The following is a 19,962-nucleotide window of genomic DNA, read 5'->3' on the forward strand; positions in this document are numbered from 1 at the left end:
TTTTAATTGAAGGCCAAACTCATAACTCAAATATTTTACTTCTACGATCATATCGTAGAAACTTTCATTTTTGTTACGATGATTCTCCACTTCACTCTGAAATTCTTTGAACTTTTCAAATGTTTCAGACTTGTGTTTCATCAAGTAGATATACTCATATCTGCTCAAATCATCTGTGAAGATCAGAAAATAATGATACCTGCCACGAGCCTCAATATTCATCGGACCACATTCATCAGTATGTATGATTTCCAACAAATCTGTTGCTCGCTCCATTGTTCTGGAGAATGGAGTCTTAGTCATCTTGCCCATTAGGCATGGTTCGCAAGCATCAAGTGATTCATAATCAAGTGATTCCAAAAACCCATCAGCATGGAGTTTCTTCATGCGCTTTACACCATTATGACCTAAATGGCAGTGCCACAAATAAGTTGCACTATCATTATTAACTTTGCATCTTTTGGTTTCAATATTATGATTATGTGTATCACTATGATCAAGATCCAACGAACTATTTTCATTGGGTGTGTAACCATATAAGGTTTTATTCATGTAAATAAAACAACAATTTATTCTCTTACTTAAATGAATAACCGTATTACAATAAACATGATCAAATCATATTCATGCTCAACGCAAACACCAAATAACACTTATTTAGGTTCAACACTAATCCTGAAAGTATAGGGAGTGTGCGATGATGATCATATCAATCTTGGAACCACTTCCAACACACATCGTCACTTCACCATTAACTAGTCTCTGTTTATTCTGCAACTCCTGTTTCGAGTTACTAATCTTAGCAACTGAACTAGTATCAAATACTGAGGGGTTGCTATAAACACTAGTAAAGTACACATCAATAACATGTATATCAAATATACTTATGTTTACTTTGCCATCCTTCTTATCCGCCAATCACTTGGGGTAGTTCCGCTTCCAGTGACCAGTCCCTTTGCAGTAGAAGCACTTAGTCTCAGGCTTAGGACCATAATTGGGCTTCTTCACTTGAGCAACAACTTGCTTGCTGTTCTTCTTGAAGTTCCCCTTCTTCCCTCTGCCCTTTTCTTGAAACTAGTGGTCTTGTCTAGCATCAAAACTTGATGGTTTTCTCGATTTCTACCTTCGTCAATTTCAGCATTACGAAGAGCTTGGGAATCGTTTCCGTTATCCCTTACATATCATAGTTCATCACAAAGTTCTACTAACTTGGTGATGGTGACTAGAGAATTCTGTCAATCACTATTTTATCTGGAAGATTAACTCCCACTTGATTCAAGCAATTGTAGTACCCAGACAATCTGAGCACATGCTCACTAGTTTGAGCGACTCTCCTCCATCTTTTAGCTATAGAACTTGTTGGAGACTTCATATCTCTCAACTCGGGTATTTGCTTGAAATATTAACTTCAACTCCTGGAACATCTCATATGGTCCATGACGTTCAAAACGTCTTTGAAGTCCCGATTCTAAGCCGTTAAGCATGGTGCACTAAACTATTAAGTAGTCATCATATTGAGCTAGCCAAACGTTCATAACGTCTGCATTTGTTCCTGCAATAGGTCTGTCACCTAGCGGTGCATCAAGGACATAATTCTTTTGTGCAGCAATGAGGATAAACCTCAGATCACGGATCCAATCCGCATCATTGCTACTAACATATTTCAACACAATTTTCTCTAGGAACATATCAAAATAAACACAGGGAAGCAACAACGCGAGCTATTGATCTACAACATGATTTGCAAAATACTAGCAGGACTAAGTTCATGATAAATTTAAGTTCAATTAATCATATTACTTAAGAACTCCCACTTAGACAGACATCCCTCTAATCCTCTAAGTGATCACGTGATCCAAATCAACTAAACCATGTCCGATCATCACGTGAGATGGAGTAGTTTCATTGGTGAACATCACTATGTTGATCATATCTACTATATGATTCACGCTTGACCTTTCGGTCTCCGTGTTCCGAGGCCATATCTGTATATGCTTGGTTCGTCAAGTATAACCTGAGTATTCCGCGTGTGCAACTGTTTTGCACCCGTTGTATTTGAACGTAGAGCCTATCACACCCGATCATCACGTGGTGTCTCAGCACGAAGAACTTTCGCAACGGTGCATACTCAGGGAGAACACTTCTTGATAATTAGTGAGAGATCATCTTAAAATGCTACCGTCAAACTAAGCAAAATAAGATGTATAAAAGATAAACATCATATGCAAAAATATGTGACATGATATGGCCATCATCATCTTGCGCCTTTGATCTCCATCTCCAAAGTACTGTCATGATCTGTATCGTCACCGGCATGACACCATGATCTCCATCATCTTGATCTATATCGATGTGTCGTCACATGGTCGTCTCGCCAACAATTGCTCTTGCAACTATTGCTATCGCATAGCGATAAAGTAAAGCAATTATTGGGCACTTGCATCTTATGCAATAGAGAGACAACCATAAGGATTTTGCCAGTTGCCGATAACTTCAACAAAACATGATCATCTCATACAACAACTTATATCTCATCACGTCTTGACCATATCACATCACAACATTCCCTGCAAAAACAAGTCAGACGTCCTCTACTTTGTTGTTGCAAGTTTTACGTGGCTGCTACTGGGCTTAGCAAGAACCGTTCTTACCTAAGCATCAAAACCACAACGATAGTTTGTCAAGTTGGTGCTGTTTTAACCTTCGCAAGGACCGGGCGTAGCCACACTCGGTTCAACTAAAGTTGGAGAAACTGACACCCGCTAGCCACCTGTGTGCAAAGCACATCGGTAGAACCAGTCTCGCGTAAGCGTACGCGTAATGTCGGTCCGGGCCACTTCATCCAACAATACCGCCGAACCAAAGTATGACATGCTGGTAAGCAGTATGACTTATATCACCCACAACTCTCTTGTGTTCTACTCGTGCATATAACATCAACACATAAAACCTAGGCTCGGATGCCACTGTTGGGGAACGTAGTAATTTCAAAAAAATTCCTACGCACACGCAAGATCATGGTGATGCATAGCAACGAGAGGGGAGAGTGTGATCTACGTATCCTTGTAGACCCACAGTGGAAGCGTTATGACAGTGCGGTTGATGTAGTTGTACGTCTTCACGGCCCGACCGATCAAGCACCGAAACTACGGCACCTCCGAGTTCTAGCACATGTTCAGCTCGATGACAATCCCCGGACTCCGATCCAGCGAAGTGTCGGGGAAGAGTTCCGTCAGCACGACGGTGTGGTGACGATCTTGATGTTCTACTGTCGCAGGGCTTCGCCTAAGCACCACTACAATATTACCGAGGACTATGGTGGAAGGGGGCACCGCACACGGCTAAGAGAACGATCTTAGAGATCAATTTGTCTGTCTAGGAGTGCCCCCTGCCCCCGTATATAAAGGAGCCAAGGGGGGGTGCGGCCGGCCCTAGGAGGAGGCGCGCAGGAGGAGTCCTACTCCTACCGGGAGTAGGACTCCCCTCCCTTTCCCTAGTTGGATTAGGACTTGGGGGGGAAGGAGGAGAGGGAAGAAAGGAAAGGAGGGCGCCGCCCCCCTCCTTGTCCAATTCGGACTTGGGGGGGGGGGGGAGGGGCGCGCGGCAGCCCCTAGGTCTCCTCTCCTCTTTCTCCACTAGGCCCATTAAGGCCCATTAGGTTACCGGGGGGTTCCGGTAACCTCCCGGTACTACAGTAAAATGCCGATTTCACCCGGAACACTTCCGATGTCCAAACATAGGCTTCCAATATATCAATCTTTATGTCTCGGTCATTTCGAGACTCCTCGTCATGTCCGTGATCACATCCGGGACTCCAAACTAACTTTGGTACATCAAAACTCATAAACTCATAATATAACTGTCATCGAAACCTTAAGCGTGCGGACCCTATGGGTTCGAGAACAATGTAGACATGACCGAAACACGTCTCCGGTCAATAACCAATAGCGGAACCTGGATGCTCATATTGGCTCCCACATATTCTACGAAGATCTTTCTCGGTCAAACTGCATAACAACATACGTTGTTCCCTTTGTCATCGGTATGTTACTTGCCCGAGATTCGATCGTCGGTATCTCAATACCTAGTTCAATCTCGTTACCGGCAAGTCTCTTTACTCGTTTCATAATACATCATCTCGCAACTAACTCATTAGTTGCAATGCTTGCAAGGCTTATGTGATGTGCATTACCGAGAGGGCCTAGAGATACCTCTCCGACAATCGGAATGACAAATCCTAATCTCGAAATACGCCAACCCAACATGTACCTTTGGAGACACCTGTAGAGCTCCTTTATAATCACCCAATTACGTTGTGACGTTTGGTAGCACACAAAGTGTTCCTCCGGCAAACGGGAGTTGCATAATCTCATAGTCATAGGAACATGTATAAGTCATGAAGAAAGCAATAGCAACATACTAAACGATTGGGTGCTAAGCTAATGGAATGGGTCATGTCAATCACATCATTCTCCTAATGATGTGATCCCGTTAATCAAATGACAACACATGTCTATGGTTAGGAAACATAACCATCTTTGATTAACGAGCTAGTCAAGTAGAGGCACACTAGTGACGTTTAGTTTGTCTATGTATTCACACAAGTATTATGTTTCTGGATAATACAATTCTAGCATGAATAATAAACATTTATCATGATATAAGGAAATAAATAATAACTTTATTATTGCCTCTAGGGCATATTTCCTTCACTTTTCCACACTCGTTCTGATCATTGGGCCACTTTGACTCGGTTTGCACCTGCGGTGCAGGCAGGATACATGGACATGAGGGACCTGTACCCTGTACAGTCTGGATTGCCAGATTGTATGGAGTGGCGTGATGTAGGAGGCATCACCCCTCCTCGTGGTCCTCGTCTGCCACCACCTGTGGGACCGAGGCCACATTCGAGCCCCTATGGTCCGCAGGCTCCGCAGGACCGTCTGTTCCTAGATGATCATGTTCCACTTCCAGGATTTGGTGGCGACTTTTATGAGGATTACTACGGACCCATCTGAGCTAGTAGTAGTTTCACTAGTACTGTAATAGTTGTATTCTCCACAGTCCTGCGTGACCCGTGGGATACGACCTGGTGTGTATCACGCTCCGGAGGTGTAGAAAAATAATGTATAGGAGCTTGGAATGCTTCCGATGAGATGTAATGTCTTTCACCGTAGTTGTACTCTGGCTGGGCTTATACTAAACTATGTACGGTGTGTATGACCAATGGTATATATATGGCAGCTTCAATATTACCATGTCGTGCAATGAACATCTTAGCATTCCATGTTATCCATTACATTCTGCACTTCCTTGCTAAGTTTGTGCCATCCTTATCTAAACCGTTGTCTTGTTTTCTCCTAGGATGGTCAACACCCGCAGTAACCCTGCTGCCCCGGAGTAGGGGGAAGCAAGTGCAGCTAGGGGTGAAAATCTGCCTCACCCGCCTTCTCTGGCCGAAGTTATGTTGGAGGTGGAAAGAAACAAGCATGAGACTAACCGCTTGCTGGAGCGGATTGAGCAGAACACTACGTGCCATCAACGAAATGACTTGGTGTCAATCAATGACTTCATCAAGTTATACCCACCAAAGTTTAATGATTCCGTCGAGCCCCTCGACGCGGATGACTGGCTCCGCAGCATCACACACAAGCTATGTTCTGCCAACATAGCCGAAGCTGATAAGGTTACCTATGCTGCCTATCACCTCGAAGGCCCTGCTAGCCTTCGGTGGGAAAACTTTGAGGCTATGCGCTCGGTCGGCCAAATCACTACTTGGGCTGAATTCAGTGAGGCTTTCCATGAGCATCACATCCCGGAAGGTCTCATAGATTGCAAGAGGGAAGAGTTCTGCAATTTCAGCCAAGGAAGACTGACTGTGGATGCATATAATTGTGAATTTGGGAATCTGGCACGATATGCTCCTGAAGAGGTATCCACCGATGCTAAGAAGCAGGCAAGGTTCCGCAAGGGACTTATCCCTGAGCTTCGCCGCGATCTTCGTCTGCACGAGTGCACCTCCTTTCAGAAGTTGGTTAATAAAGCCATCAGTGCTGAGACAGGCCAGTCTGACTATGACGCTTCACGCAAGCACTCTTGTGATTTTGGTTCTTCATCCGGCTCTGAATCTCAGAAGCGCCGGGTGTGGATTCCTAGCACGGCACTGCCACCCAGGTTCATTCCGAGGCCATCCTTTGAGGCGCCTCGCCCCAACCAGCAGTTTGCACCGTCTAAGCCCTATGGTGGCCCCACTGCTAATGTTGCTCCACGCCCCAATGTTGTGACATGTTTCAAGTGTGGAGAGCCGGGTCACTACAGTCGAGAGTGTCCCCAGAACAATAACCCCAATCAGTCTGGAAAGTCTGTTGGCGGTGGTAAGCCAGCGGGAAAGACATTCTACGCCAAGCCAGCCACCACTGCACATGGCCATGTCAACTATGTCTTAGCTGAGGAGGCTCATGATGATCCTAACGTCGTCCTTGGTACGCTCCTTGTTAATTGCCATCCGACATCTGTTCTATTCGATACTGGAGCATCCCATTCATTCATATCTGAGAACTATGCTCGATTGCATAACACGACATTTTGTGACATGCCCACTTCCATGGTAATTCAAACTCCGGGTTCCAAATGGCAAACTTCTAGAGTAAGCCATGGGAATGAAATTCTTGTCGATAGACTTGTCTTCCTTGCATCCTTAATAGCTCTCAAGTCCTCGGACATAAATATCATCTTGGGTATGGGCTGGATGTCAGCTCATTATGCTAAGATTGATTGTGCCACTAGAACCGTTCAACTTACTCACCCATCGGGCAAGACAGTCAATGTATTAACTCAAGTGGCCAAGCACCAGCTTTACTCCCTAAATGCCAACCCCCTTGCAGACCTTGAAGATCTTCCGGTAGTCCGAGACTTCCTGGATGTCTTTCCAGAGGAACTGCCAGGTGTTCCACCTGACAGGGATGTCGAGTTTGTGACAGACCTTGTTCCAGGAACCGTTCCAATTTCTAGGAGACCCTATAAGATGGCACCCTTAGAACTAGCCGAGCTTAAGAACCAACTAGATGAGTCCTTGAAAAAGGGTTTCATCCGTCCTAGTTCCTCTCCTTGGGCTTGCCCGTCCTCTTCGTCAACAAGAAGGATGGAACGGATCGGATGGTTGTAGATTACCGACCTGTCAACTTGGTCACTATCAAGAACAAGTATCCGCTTCCCAGGATCAACGATCTGTATGACCAGCTCGCTGGATCCTCAGTCTTTTCCAAGATGGATTTGAGGTTGGGCTACCATCAAATCAAAATCAGAAACGGGGACATTGCCAAAACGGCCTTTGTTACTCGTTATGGCCAATACGAGTACACCGTCATGTCCTTCGGTTTAACCAATGCCCTAGACACTTTCTCTCGGTTAATGAACTCAGTCTTCATGGAGTATTTGGATAAAATCGTCGTAGTATACCTCGATGATATACTCATCTACTCCAAGAGTGAGGAGGAACATGCCGAGCATCTAAGTCTGGTATTGACGAAACTTGGAGAGCATCACCTTTATGCCAAATTCTCCAAGTGTGAATTTTGGTTGCCAGAAGTGACCTATATAGGCCATGTAATCTCCGATAAGGGTATTGCTCTCAATCCCGAGCGAGTTGAAGCCGTCCTTGATTGGACTCCACCTGAGATGGTCAAGCAAGTTTGGAGCTTCCTTGGCTTAGCGAGTTATTGCCGCCGCTTCGTCGAGAATTTCTCCAAGGTTGCTAAACCTCTAACTGAACTCCTCAAGAAAGATAAAAAGTTCAAGTGGACCCCACAGTGCGAGTTTAGCTTTCAGGAACTGAAAAGACGCCTGACATCTGCTCCCATACTGGTACCACCAGATTTCTCCAAGGACTTTATTATCTATTGCAACGCCTCGCGACAAGGACTAGGTTGCATACTCATGCAAGATCGTCAGGTAATTGCCTATGCCTCACAGCAATTACATCCACATGAGGAAAACTATCCCACACATGATCTAGAGCTTGCAGGTGTAGTCCATGCACTTAAAACTTGGCGACATTACCTTCTCGGTAATCGTTGCGAGATCTTCACCGATCACCAAAGTTTGAAATATATCTTCACCCAACCGGATTTGAATCTCAGGCAAAGACGTTGGGTCGAGTTGATCTCGGATTATGATTTAGGAATAACTTACACCTCGGGCAAAGCCAATGTCATGGCTGATGCACTAAGTCGTAAATCTTCTTGTAACAACCTAATGTTACAACAAAGTCAACCACTTCTCCACGAGGAATTTCGTAAGCTTAACCTTCACATTGTTCCTCGAGGATTCCTATCCACCCTGGTGGCGTGGATCAGATCATAACCGCCCATCGGTATGATAAGGGCATATCCTGGATTAAGCAAAACATCACTAGCGGAGTTGCTAAATGTTTTTCCATGGATGAGCGAGGTGTTGTCTTCTTCGAGAACCGCTTGGTGGTTCCCAAGAAACAACATCTACGTTAGTTGATTCTTAAGGAAGCTCATGAATCCCCTCTCACCATTCATCCCGGTAGTACTAAAATGTATCAAGACCTACGCTAGAGGTTTTGGTGGACTAGGATGAAGAGAGAAATTGCTCAATACATTGCTAGTTGCGACGTCTGTCGTCGTGTTAAAGCAGAGCATCAAAGGCCTGCTGGCACCCTTCAACCTTTGGCTATTCCTGAGTGGAAATGGGATAAAATCAGTATGGATTTCATTACTGGGTTTCCCAGGGCGAAGAGAGGGAATAACGCCATCTTCATCGTAATCGATCGTCTTTCCAAGGTGGCCCACTTTCTACCTGTTCGTGAGAGTATCAGCGCTAGCCAGCTAGCTAACCTATACATCTCCCGAATAGTGTCTCTTCATGGTGTCCCATTGGAAATTAACTCAGACCATGGGAGTCTCTTCACCTCTCGATTTTGGGAAAGTTTCCAAAATGCTATGGGAACTCGTCTCTCTTTTAGCACCGCCTTCCACCCTCAATCAAGTGGTCAAGTAGAGCGAGTCAATCAAATTCTAGAAGATATGCTCCGAGCTTCTATCATCTCATTCAGAATGGGTTGGGAGAAATGCCTTCCATTCGCGGAGTTTGCTTATAATAATAGTTATGAAGCTAGCTTGGGCAAAGCTCCTTTCGAAGTTCTCTATGGACGAAAATGTCGAACGCCTCTTAACTGGTCAGAAACCGGGGAAAGACAACTCTTTGGCCCGGTTATGATTCAGGAAGCAGAAGAGCAGGTTCGCGTTATTCGTGAGAAATTGAAAACAGCCCAATCTCATCAAAAGAGCCAATATGATCGTAAACATAAGCTCATGACTTATGAATTCGGCGAGAAGGCTTACCTTCGGGTTACTCCGTTAAAGGGAACCCATCGTTTCGGTACCAAAGGCAAATTGGCTCCTCGTTACATTGGACCCTTTCGCATTCTTGCCAAATGAGGAGAAGTTGCCTACCAATTGGAACTACCTCCACATCTTTCCAGAGTTCACGATGTCTTCCATGTTTCTCAACTCAGGCGTTGCTTCGCGGATCCTATCCGTGGAGTGGACCACAAAACGCTTGATCTACAAGATAATCTCTCATATCGGGAATATCCCGTTCGTATCCTTGATCAAGCCGAGCGTACCACTCGACGCCATAACATCAAGTTTCTCAAGGTTCAATGGTCACACCATTCCGAAAAGGAAGCCACTGGGGAAAGGGAGGATCGTCTTCGACTCGAGTACCCCACTTTCTTCCCAACAGATCCTAAATCTCGGGACGAGATTCTTTTGAGTGGGGGTGAGTTGTCACACCCTAGCTAGTTCATGCATTAGAGTGATAGCATCATGTTTAAATTTCACAGAAAAATGAAATGGGGATGATAGAACCCCCAGCACCCCCCTTAAACCAACTATGGTTTACTAAAATCTTTTTCAATGAACCTGAAATGCCCTTCTAAAAAGTCCACCCTTTTTGTTTTGGGTTAAAACCTTTGACAAAAATGGTGCACACTTTTCTAAGACATCTTAAGGTCATTGGATTAACTCATATAGTATTTGCATTTGGGCATTTAAATACTATAAAATATTTTAAATGCTCAAATAATTCTGGAAATAAGTGTGGGCTGTTGGAAATAATTAAACAGAGCCTATGATTATTTTCAGGATTTTTGTAAGTGCCTAACTATTTTTATTAACGCCCTAAAGTTGCAGAAAAATAGAAAAAGAGTAACAAATCAGAAAAGAGAGAGAGAAAGGCCAGAGGCCACTTACCTGGCTGGCCCGGCCCATCTGGCCTGTGCCAGTCATCACCTACCTCTGCCAGTAGGCAGATGAGGGACACCGCAACGCCGCCGAGCTCGCCATGCCACCTCCCTGCCTGCCTGCCGTCGCCCGCGCCAGCGCGACGCCTTGAAGCGCCTCTGCGGCACCGCCTCGACCCCCTGGACACCTCACTCCTCCCCCCTGCTCTCTCCCTCGCTCCCCCGAAGCCATGGCCGACGCAGCCGTAGCCATAGCCACTGTCGTGCCCGTGCCGCGCCACCGTGTCCATTCCCTCCGCCGTCGTCGACTACGTCAAGCAGGCCGAGCCCCGAGCGCTCGCACGCCCTGCCCAGCCTCCACCGACCCCGTCTTCGTCGACCACCGCCGGAGATCCCCTCCGCCGTCACCGTCGCAACAGGCCGTCCCCAACCTCGTCGCCAGCTCCGTTGCAACCACTGTGAGCCTGGCCACCTCCCTATCCTCTCCGTCCTTCCTCTCGATCCCTGTAGCAACCGCATGTAGCTCACCCGCACGCGCCGCCACGGAGCTCGTCGCCGACGATGCTTCGGCCACCCACTGGCCACACCACTGTGTCCAACGTGCTCACCGCGTCCCCAGGAACCCAACGCACGAACCCACATGCCTCGCCGTGCCCCGTAGCCTCGGGTTCATCTTCACCCTACTCCGGCCGCTGCCAAACTCGTCGCCGGCGTCGTTTCTGGCAACCCCGAGCCCAACTACTGCCACCAAACGCTGCGGCTTGCTCCCAGCAACGCGTAGAGCCTCTCCGCCGTGCAAATGGTCGCCTGTGGGCGTTTTCCGAAGCCTCCTCCGCGTCTAGCCTTGCCGGCGGCTAAACGCCGACAGGTTTGACCCGTTGACTTTGACTGGGTGGGCCCAGGTTGACTCCCCCTGAGTCTATGACAAGTGGGGCCCCCTCTGCTAATTAACCTAGGGTTAGCATTAACTAATTTTAGTTAGTTTAGGTCACTGACATGCGGGCCCAGGCCCCATTGACAGTTTAGTTAGTGTTAACCTAACCCTGTTAATTAGTTGTTTCACTGACGTGTGGGTCCCAGCCGTCAGGTTTGACCTGGGCTGGCGCCTTTGACTCGCTGATGTCATAGTGACACAGTGCTGACGCAGCTATTTATTTTTTGGATTTATTTTTATATAGGAAATTCCAGAAAATAGCCAAGACTTCTAAAAATCATAGAAAATCAACCATAGCTCCAAATCAAACAAATTATATATGAAAAATGATAGAAAAATTCAATATTTCCATCTGTAATGGTTTCATGCATGACAAAATATTTAACCTTGTTGTTTAGGTGGAACAAGCTAATACACTTATAAAGCATAAGAACTTAAGCTTCCATTTGAATCTTTGATTCAAATGGACCCATTTCAACTTGTTTCACATTGCATTAGGCAGGACACCTCATTTTGCCATGACATAGCATGCATCATATTGTTGCATATTGCCATGTGTTGATTATATTCTGTGTGTCTTTCGTGGTAGGTTCTGCCTCCGAGGATATCTCCGAGTATCCAACTGAAGGGCAGTACCCTACTACCACTCCATCAGGCAAGCAGCCCCATTGATCATATCGATACAATCCCATGTTCTCGCCTTTGCTCTCATTTACTGCATTAAGACAACAACGTTTCAAACTGCTGTGTGCTGCGGTAGTTGAACCCTTATCCTCTACATGACCTGTCATTGCCACAGTAACTAGATGAAACCCACTAGCATGTGTAGGAGTTTATTGAGCCATGTATGTGTTTCCTACCTTGCTATGCTTGCTATGCTTAGAGTTGTGTCAGGTCTGGTTCATCTGGGTGATGAGCTAGAGTGAAATGATTATGTCGGTAATGTGAGGGATGTGTCGAACATGATTTGGTAAAGGTATCGATGAGAGGCCAAGTAGGAGTACATGGTGGGTTGTTTCATTGAGGCCGTCCCTAAGAACTGAGATCTGTATGTGTGATTTAAGAATCAGCTACTACCATGCATTGGGATCCTTAATTGACCCTCTTGGCTTCTTAATCACCCTAGTACTCTATCCAGGAGTTGCAATTAGTTTCTGGTGTTTGTAGGTTATGTGTTGGCGGCCGTGCATAGCGCTGACCCTAGGGGTGGGCTATGTTGCGGTAGATACACCGTGGCATGGTGTACCGAGTCACCCGTTTGGTGTCTCGGGAACCCTGTTCACATCGTTCGAGGCCGTATGTGGAAATCTCGGCCGGACTCCCTGCGGATGGAACCTGGATAGGCAATAAACCTGGACTAGAGACTTGAGTGTTTAGGTAGGCCGTGGCTAACACCCTCGTTGGGCTTCCGCTTGAAGGTTGCCGAGTACATGTCGTGTAAATGACGGTAAGTGGTGAGAGCGTGTATGAGGAAGTACACCCCTGCAGGGTTAACATCGTCTATTCGAATAGCCGTGTCCACGGTAAAGGACTCCTTGGTTGCCTATACAGTTCATAGACAAGTTAATGGTTACTACTAAAAGACTCAAGATAAGTGTGAGTGCCAAGGATGGCTCTCTCGTAGGATGACGAGGGAGAATCCCCGGTGGAGTATTGTGTTGGTGATTAGTGGACTCGTGTGCGAAAACTATTTTACTAGTGGTGTCTCGTAGGATAGCTTAGCCAAGAGTCAAAGCTGGCTTGCTGCAATAACTCCACCACCTTCTTGAGAATGAGCATGTATAGTAGGTTCTGATGTAAGACTTGCTGAGTACCTTTGTACTCATTTTTGCTTTAATTACTGTTTTCAGACGACAACACCGCCCCCTCCGATGGGTTTTATGTAGACCTCAACGTCGATGAGTAACTTCCCACCCAGGTGGTGATCCTGGCCATGGAGGGCCCTATGTAGATAGACAGGCTTCAAGAAGCCTTCTTTCTTTCTAGTGTCCGTACTCAGACTATTTGCTTCAGCATGTGCTTGTATGCTTGTATGACTTGAGTGTCGGGTCATGTGGACCCTACCTATATGAACATGTTAAATAAAGTACTTGAGATGTAGAGTTTTGTTGTGATGCCATGTTGTATTTGCACATATCGAGCATATTGTGTGTATGATTGAAATGCTTGGTATGTGTGGGATCCGACAATCTGGTTGTTTATCCTTGGCAGCCTCTCTTATGGGGAAATGTAGTCTAGTGCTCCTTGAGCCATAGTAGTCCTCTATAGCCCGGTTCACCGGAGTCCTACTAGCCCAACACTACTGCTTAGGACACTTGACTGGCCGGCATGTGTTTCACTTTGTTCCTATGTCTGTCCCTTCGGGGAAATGTCACGCGGTGACATCCGGAGTCCTGCCTAGCCTGCTACAGCCCGGGATCCCCGGAGTCCTGTTAGCCCAGTGCTACAGCCCGGATTCACACGCTGTTGACCGACATGCTCGATGTGATTCATGTATGCATGTCTCCATAGGTCTGTGCCGCTTTGGGTTCATGACTAGTCATGTCGGCCCGGATTCTCTGTCATATGGATGCTAGCGACACTATCATATACGTGAGCCAAAAGGCGCAAATGGTCCCGGGCCATGGTAAGGCAACACCCGTGGGGATACCGTGCGTGAGGCCGCAATGCGATATGAGGTGTTACCGGCTAGATCGATGTGACTTGGAATCGGGGTCCTGACACTGAGATATAATGCTTTATTCATTTCCCATTGACAAACTTTGGGTTAGTACCTTTGGAATTATTTATTTTGATGGCTCCAGACAGGTAAACCTCCTCGATGACGTATGGGCCTTCCCATTTTGAGAGGAGTTTTCCTGCAAAGAATCTTGAACAAGAGTTGTACAAAAGAACATATTCTCCAACTTTAAACTCATGCTTTTGAATTCTTTTGTCATGCCATGTTTTTACTTTTTCTTTAAATAATTTTGCATTTTCATAAGCTTGGGTTCTCCATTAATCTAATGAGCTAATATCAAATAACCTCTTTTCACCTGCAAGTTTGAAGTCATAATTGAGTTATTTGATTGCCCAAAATGCTTTATGTTCTAACTCAAGAGGCAAATGTCATGCTTTTCCATAAACCATTTTATAAGGAGACATACCATAGGATTTTTATATGCTGTTCTATAAGCCCAAAGTGCATCATTTAATTTCTTAGACCAATTCTTCCTGGACCTATTGTCAGTCTTTTGCAAAATTAATTTTATTTCTCTATTGCTAAGTTCAACTTGGCCACTAGATTGAGGATGATAGGGTGATGGAATTCTATGGTTAACATCATACTTGGCAAGCATTTTACGGAAAGCACCATGAATAAAGTGTGAACCACCATTAGTCATTAAATATCTAGGGACTCCAAACCTTGGGAAAATAACTTCCTTAAGCATTTTAATAGAGGTGTTGTGATTAGCACTACTAGTTGGAACAGCTTCTACACATTTAGTAACATAATCAACAACAACCAAAATATGTGTATACCCATTAAAGGAAAATGTCCCATGTAGTCAAATCCCCAAACATCAAATGGTTCAACAACAAGTTAATAATTCATAGGCATTTCTTGACGCTTACCGATATTACCCATTCTTTGACATTCATCACAAGATAAGACAAACTTATGGGCATCCTTGAAGAGAGTAGGCCAATAAATCCAGATTGCAATACCTTGTGACCAGTTCTATCTCCAGCATGATGCCCTCCATAAACCTCGGAGTGACATTTCCATAGGATTTGTCCCTGTTCATGCTCAGGTAGACAACGCCTAATAATACCATCTAGTCCTTCTTTATAAAGATGTGGGTTATCCCAAAAATAATGTCTTAAATCATAGAAGAATTTTTTCTTTTGTTGGTATGTAAAGCTAGGTGGTAAATATTTAGCAACAATGTAATTAGCATAATCAGCATACCAAGGAGTACTATGAGAAACATTTATTGCAGCTAACTGCTCATCAGGAAAACTATCATCAATAGGTAGTGGGTCATCAAGCACATTTCCAAGCCTAGATAAATTATCAGCAACTGGGTTCTTAGCTCCTTTTCTATCAATGATATGTAAATCAAATTCTTGTAACAAGAGAACCCATCGAATAAGTCTAGGTTTAGCATCTTTCTTTTCCATAAGATATTTAATAGCAACATGGTCTGTGTGAACAGTTACTTTGGAATCAACAATATAAGGTCTAAATTTATCACAAGCAAACACAACTACTAAAAATTATTTTTTAGTAGTAGCATAATTTCTTTGAGCATTGTATAGAGTTTTACTAGCATAATGAATAACATTGAGTTTCTTATCAACTCTTTGTCCTAGAATAACACCAACAACATAATCACTAGCATCACACATAATTTCAAAAGGCAAGTTCCAATCAGGTGGTTAAACAATAGGTGCATAAACTAAGGCTTTCTTAAGTGTTTAAAGGCTTCTAAACAATCATTATCAAAAACAAAAGGAATATCCTTCTGCAAGAGACTAGTAAGAGGCCTAGAAATTTTTGAAAAGTCTTTGATAAATCTCCTATAGAAACCAACATGACCTAAGAAACTACGAATACCTTTTATATCTTTAGGACATGGCATTTTCTCAATTGCATCAACCATAGCTTGATCCACTTCAATACCTCTTTCAGAAATTTTATGACCCAAGACAATGCCTTCATTAACAATAAAGTGGCACTTCTCCCAATTCAAGACAAGATTTGTTTGTTCACATCTCTGCAAAACTCGATCAAGATTGCTTAAACAATCATGAAAAGACTTCCCATAAACAGAAAAGTCATCCATGAAAACCTCAACAATCTTTTCACAAAAGTCAGAGAATATAGCAGTCATACATCTTTGAAAGGTAGTAGGTGCATTACATGAACCAAAAGGCATACATCTATAAGCATAGGTTCCAAAGGGACAAGTAAAAGTGGTCGTTTCTTGATCAGGTTGAGAAACGGGTATTTGCGAAAAACCAGGATATCCATCAAGGAAGCAAAAGTGTGTGTGCTTAGATAATCTTTCAAGCATTTGATCAATAAAAGACAAAGGGTAATGATCTCTTCTATTTGCTTTGTTGAATTTTCTAAAATCAATTACCATTCTATAGTCGGTGACAATTCTTTGTGGAATAAGTTCATTCTTATCATTAGGAACAATAGTTATACCTCCTTTCTTAGGAACACAATGAACAAGATTTACCCATATACTATTAGCTATGGGATAGATTATACCTGCTTCCAGAAGCTTTAATATTTCAGTTCTTACCACTTCTTTCATCTTCGGATTTAACCTGCGTCGGTGATCAACAACGGGTTTAGCATCTGGTTCCATATTAATTTTGTGCTGACATAGAGTGGGACTAATGACCTTTAAATCATCAAGAGTATATCCAATAGCAGCTCGGTGCTTGCTTAGAACTTTCAATAATCTTTCTTCTTCATGTTCTGAAAGGTTAGCACTAATAATAACATGATATATCTTCTTTTCATCAAGATAAGCATATTTCAAAGTGTCTTGCAATTGTTTTAATTCAAACATAGGATCACCTTTAGGTGGAGGAGGACCTCCCAGAGTTTCAATAGGCAAATTGTGCTTAAGCAGAGGACGTTGTTCAAAGAAAATTTTATCTATTTCATTTCTTTCATGCATATGAAAATCATTCTCATGGTCTAGCAAATATTGTTCTAAAGGATCAGTAGGTGGTACAACAATAGAAGCAAGACCAATTAATTCATCCTTACTAGGAAATTCTTCTTCATGAAGATTTCTAGTAAACTTGGAAAAATTAAAATCATGAGACTCATCACCAAAGCTAACACCAACAGTTTCTTTCTTTCAGTCTATCTTAGCATTAACTGTATTCAAGAAAGGTCTACCAAATATAATGGGACAAAGCCGACTTGTGGGGAACCAAGAACAAGAAAATCAGTAGGGTATTTTATTTTCCCACACAAGACTTCAACATCTCTAACAATCCCAAATGGTGATATGGTGTCTCTGTTAGCCAGTTTAATAGTAACATCTATGTCTTCTAACTCTGGAGGTGCTATGTCTTTCATAATTTCTTGATATAAGGTGTAAGGAATAGCACTCACACTAGCACCCATGTCACATAAAGCATGATAACAGTGATCTCCTATTTTAACTGAGATGATATGCATGCCAACTACGGGTCTATGTTTATCTTTCTTATCAGGTTTGGCAATTCTAGCAACTTCTTCACAGAAGTAAATAACATGCCCACCCATATCTTCTTCCAAGAGATCTTTAACCATACCAGTACTAGGTTCAACTTTAATTTGTTCATCAGGTTTAGGTGTTCAAATGTAGCTTTTGTTAACCACAGTTGAGATTTTAGCGTGTCCCTTTATCCTAATAGGGAATGGTGGTTTCTCAATATAAGCAGAAGGAACAACTGGATCAACATTATAAAGTATAGTTTCTGCTTTAACTGGTACCGGTTCTTTAATTTCTTTAATAGGTGGGTGATATTTAAACCACTTCTCTTTAGGGAGTTCAACATGAGTAGCAAATGATTCACAAAAGGAGTCTATTATCTCAGAGTCAAGTCCATATTTAGTGCTAAACTTTTGAAAAGCATCGGTATCCATAAAAGATTTAACACAATCATATTCAAGTTTAATACCTGACTCTTTACCTTTGTCGAGTTCCCAATCTTCAGAGTTGCGTTTAATTCTTTCCAAAATATCCCATCGGAATTCAATAGTCTTCTTCATAAAGGAACCAGTACAAGAAGTATCAAGCATGGTTTGATCATTACGAGAAAGCTAAGCACAAAAATTCTGGATAATAGTTTCTCTTGCGAGCTCATGATTGGGGCATGAATATAACATTGACTTAAGCCTCCCCCAAGCTAGAGTAATACTTTATCCTTCACGAGGCAAAAAAATTATATATATAATTCCGATCAAGATGAACCAGATGCATAGGATAATTTTTTGGTGGAACTCCAATTTCAAACGATTCCAATTCCATGATCCAATATCATCACATAGCCTATACCATGCCAATGCTTTTTCCCTTCAAGGATAAAGGGAAAACCTTCTTCATAACTTTATCCCCAGGTAAACCTACAAGCTTAAACAATCCACAAATTTGTTCCACGTATATCAAGTGCATATAAGGATGTTCGGTTCCATCTCCTACATAAGGATTAGCTAGTAGTTGTTCTATCATACGCGAAGGAATTTCATATTCAATATTTTCAGTAGGTGCAGTAGGTTGAGGGGTAGCTAATTGTGGTTCCGGACGAGGTGAAGATACCCCGAACAAACCCCTCAAAGGATTGTTTTCCATAGTAACAAGTGACAATAAATTTCAGCACACTATATAAATGTTTCCTTACCGAATTCCACTTACCAAAGGCGCTTCACTCCCCGGCAACGGCGCCAGAAAATAGCCTTGATGACCCACAAGTATAGGGGATCAATTGTAGCTCTTTTTGATAAGTAAGAGTGTCAAACCCAACGAGGAGCAGAAGGAAATGACAAGTGGTTTCAGTAAGGTAATGTCTGCAAGTGCTGAAATTGTAAGTAGCAGGGTAGTTTGATAGCAAGATAATTTGTAATGAGCAAGTAACGATAATAGTAACAAAATTGCAGCAAGGTAGCCCAATCCTTTTGGGGCAAAGGATGATACGTCTCCAACGTATCTATGATTTTTGATTGTTCCATGTTGTTTTATTATCAATAATTGGATGTTTTATAATCATTTTATATCATTTTTTGGTACTAACCTATTGACATAGTGCCAAGTGCCAGTTGCTGTTTTTTCCATGTTTTTTACATCACAGAAAATCAATATCAAATGGAGTCCAAATGCCACGAAACTTGATGGGCCAGAAGGAAGGCAATGGGCCCTGGTTGCACCTAGGGGGGGTGCCCCGAGGGGGGCACAATCCTCCAGGGCACGCCAGGAGGCCCAGGTGCGCCCTGGTGGGTTGTGCCCACCTCGGGTGCCCCCCAGGCCGCCTCTTTTATCTATAAATACCACAATATTCCAAAAACCCTAGAGGCATCAATGAAATATTAAACAAGCCGCCACATAGTCCAAAACCACCAGATCCAATCTAGACACCATCTCGGATGGGGTTCACCACCTCCATTGGTGCCTCTCCGATGACGCATGAGTAGTTCTTTGTAGACCTTCGGGTCCGTAGTTAGTAGCTAGATGGCTTTCTCTCTCTCTCTCTCCCTCTCTCTCTCTCGCTAAATTCTCAATACAATGGTCTCTTGGAGATCCATATGATGTAACTCTTTTGCGGTGTGTTTGTTGGGATCTGATGAACTTTGAGTTTATGATCAGTCATATCTTTTTATATCCATGAAAGTTATTGGAGTTTCTTTGATCTCTTATATGCATGATCTCTTATAGCCTGGTATTTCTTCTTTGATATTTGGGTTTTGTTTGGCCAACTTGATCTATTTATCTTGCAATGGGAAGAGGTGCCCGGTAGTGGGTTCGATCTTACGGTGCTTGATCCCAGTGAAAGAAAGGGAACCGACACATATGTATCATTGCTACTAAGGATAAAAGGACGAGATCTATATCTACCGCCATATAGATAAACGGATCTTGTCTACATCATGTCATCGTTCTTATTGCATTACTCCATTTTTCCATGAACTTAATACACTAGATGCATGCTGGATAGCGGTCGATGTGTGGAGTAATAGTAGTAGATGCGGGCAGGAGTTGGTCTACTA

This window comes from Triticum dicoccoides, chromosome 2A, assembly GCF_002162155.2.
Source record: "Triticum dicoccoides isolate Atlit2015 ecotype Zavitan chromosome 2A, WEW_v2.0, whole genome shotgun sequence".
Lineage (NCBI taxonomy): Eukaryota > Viridiplantae > Streptophyta > Magnoliopsida > Poales > Poaceae > Triticum > Triticum dicoccoides.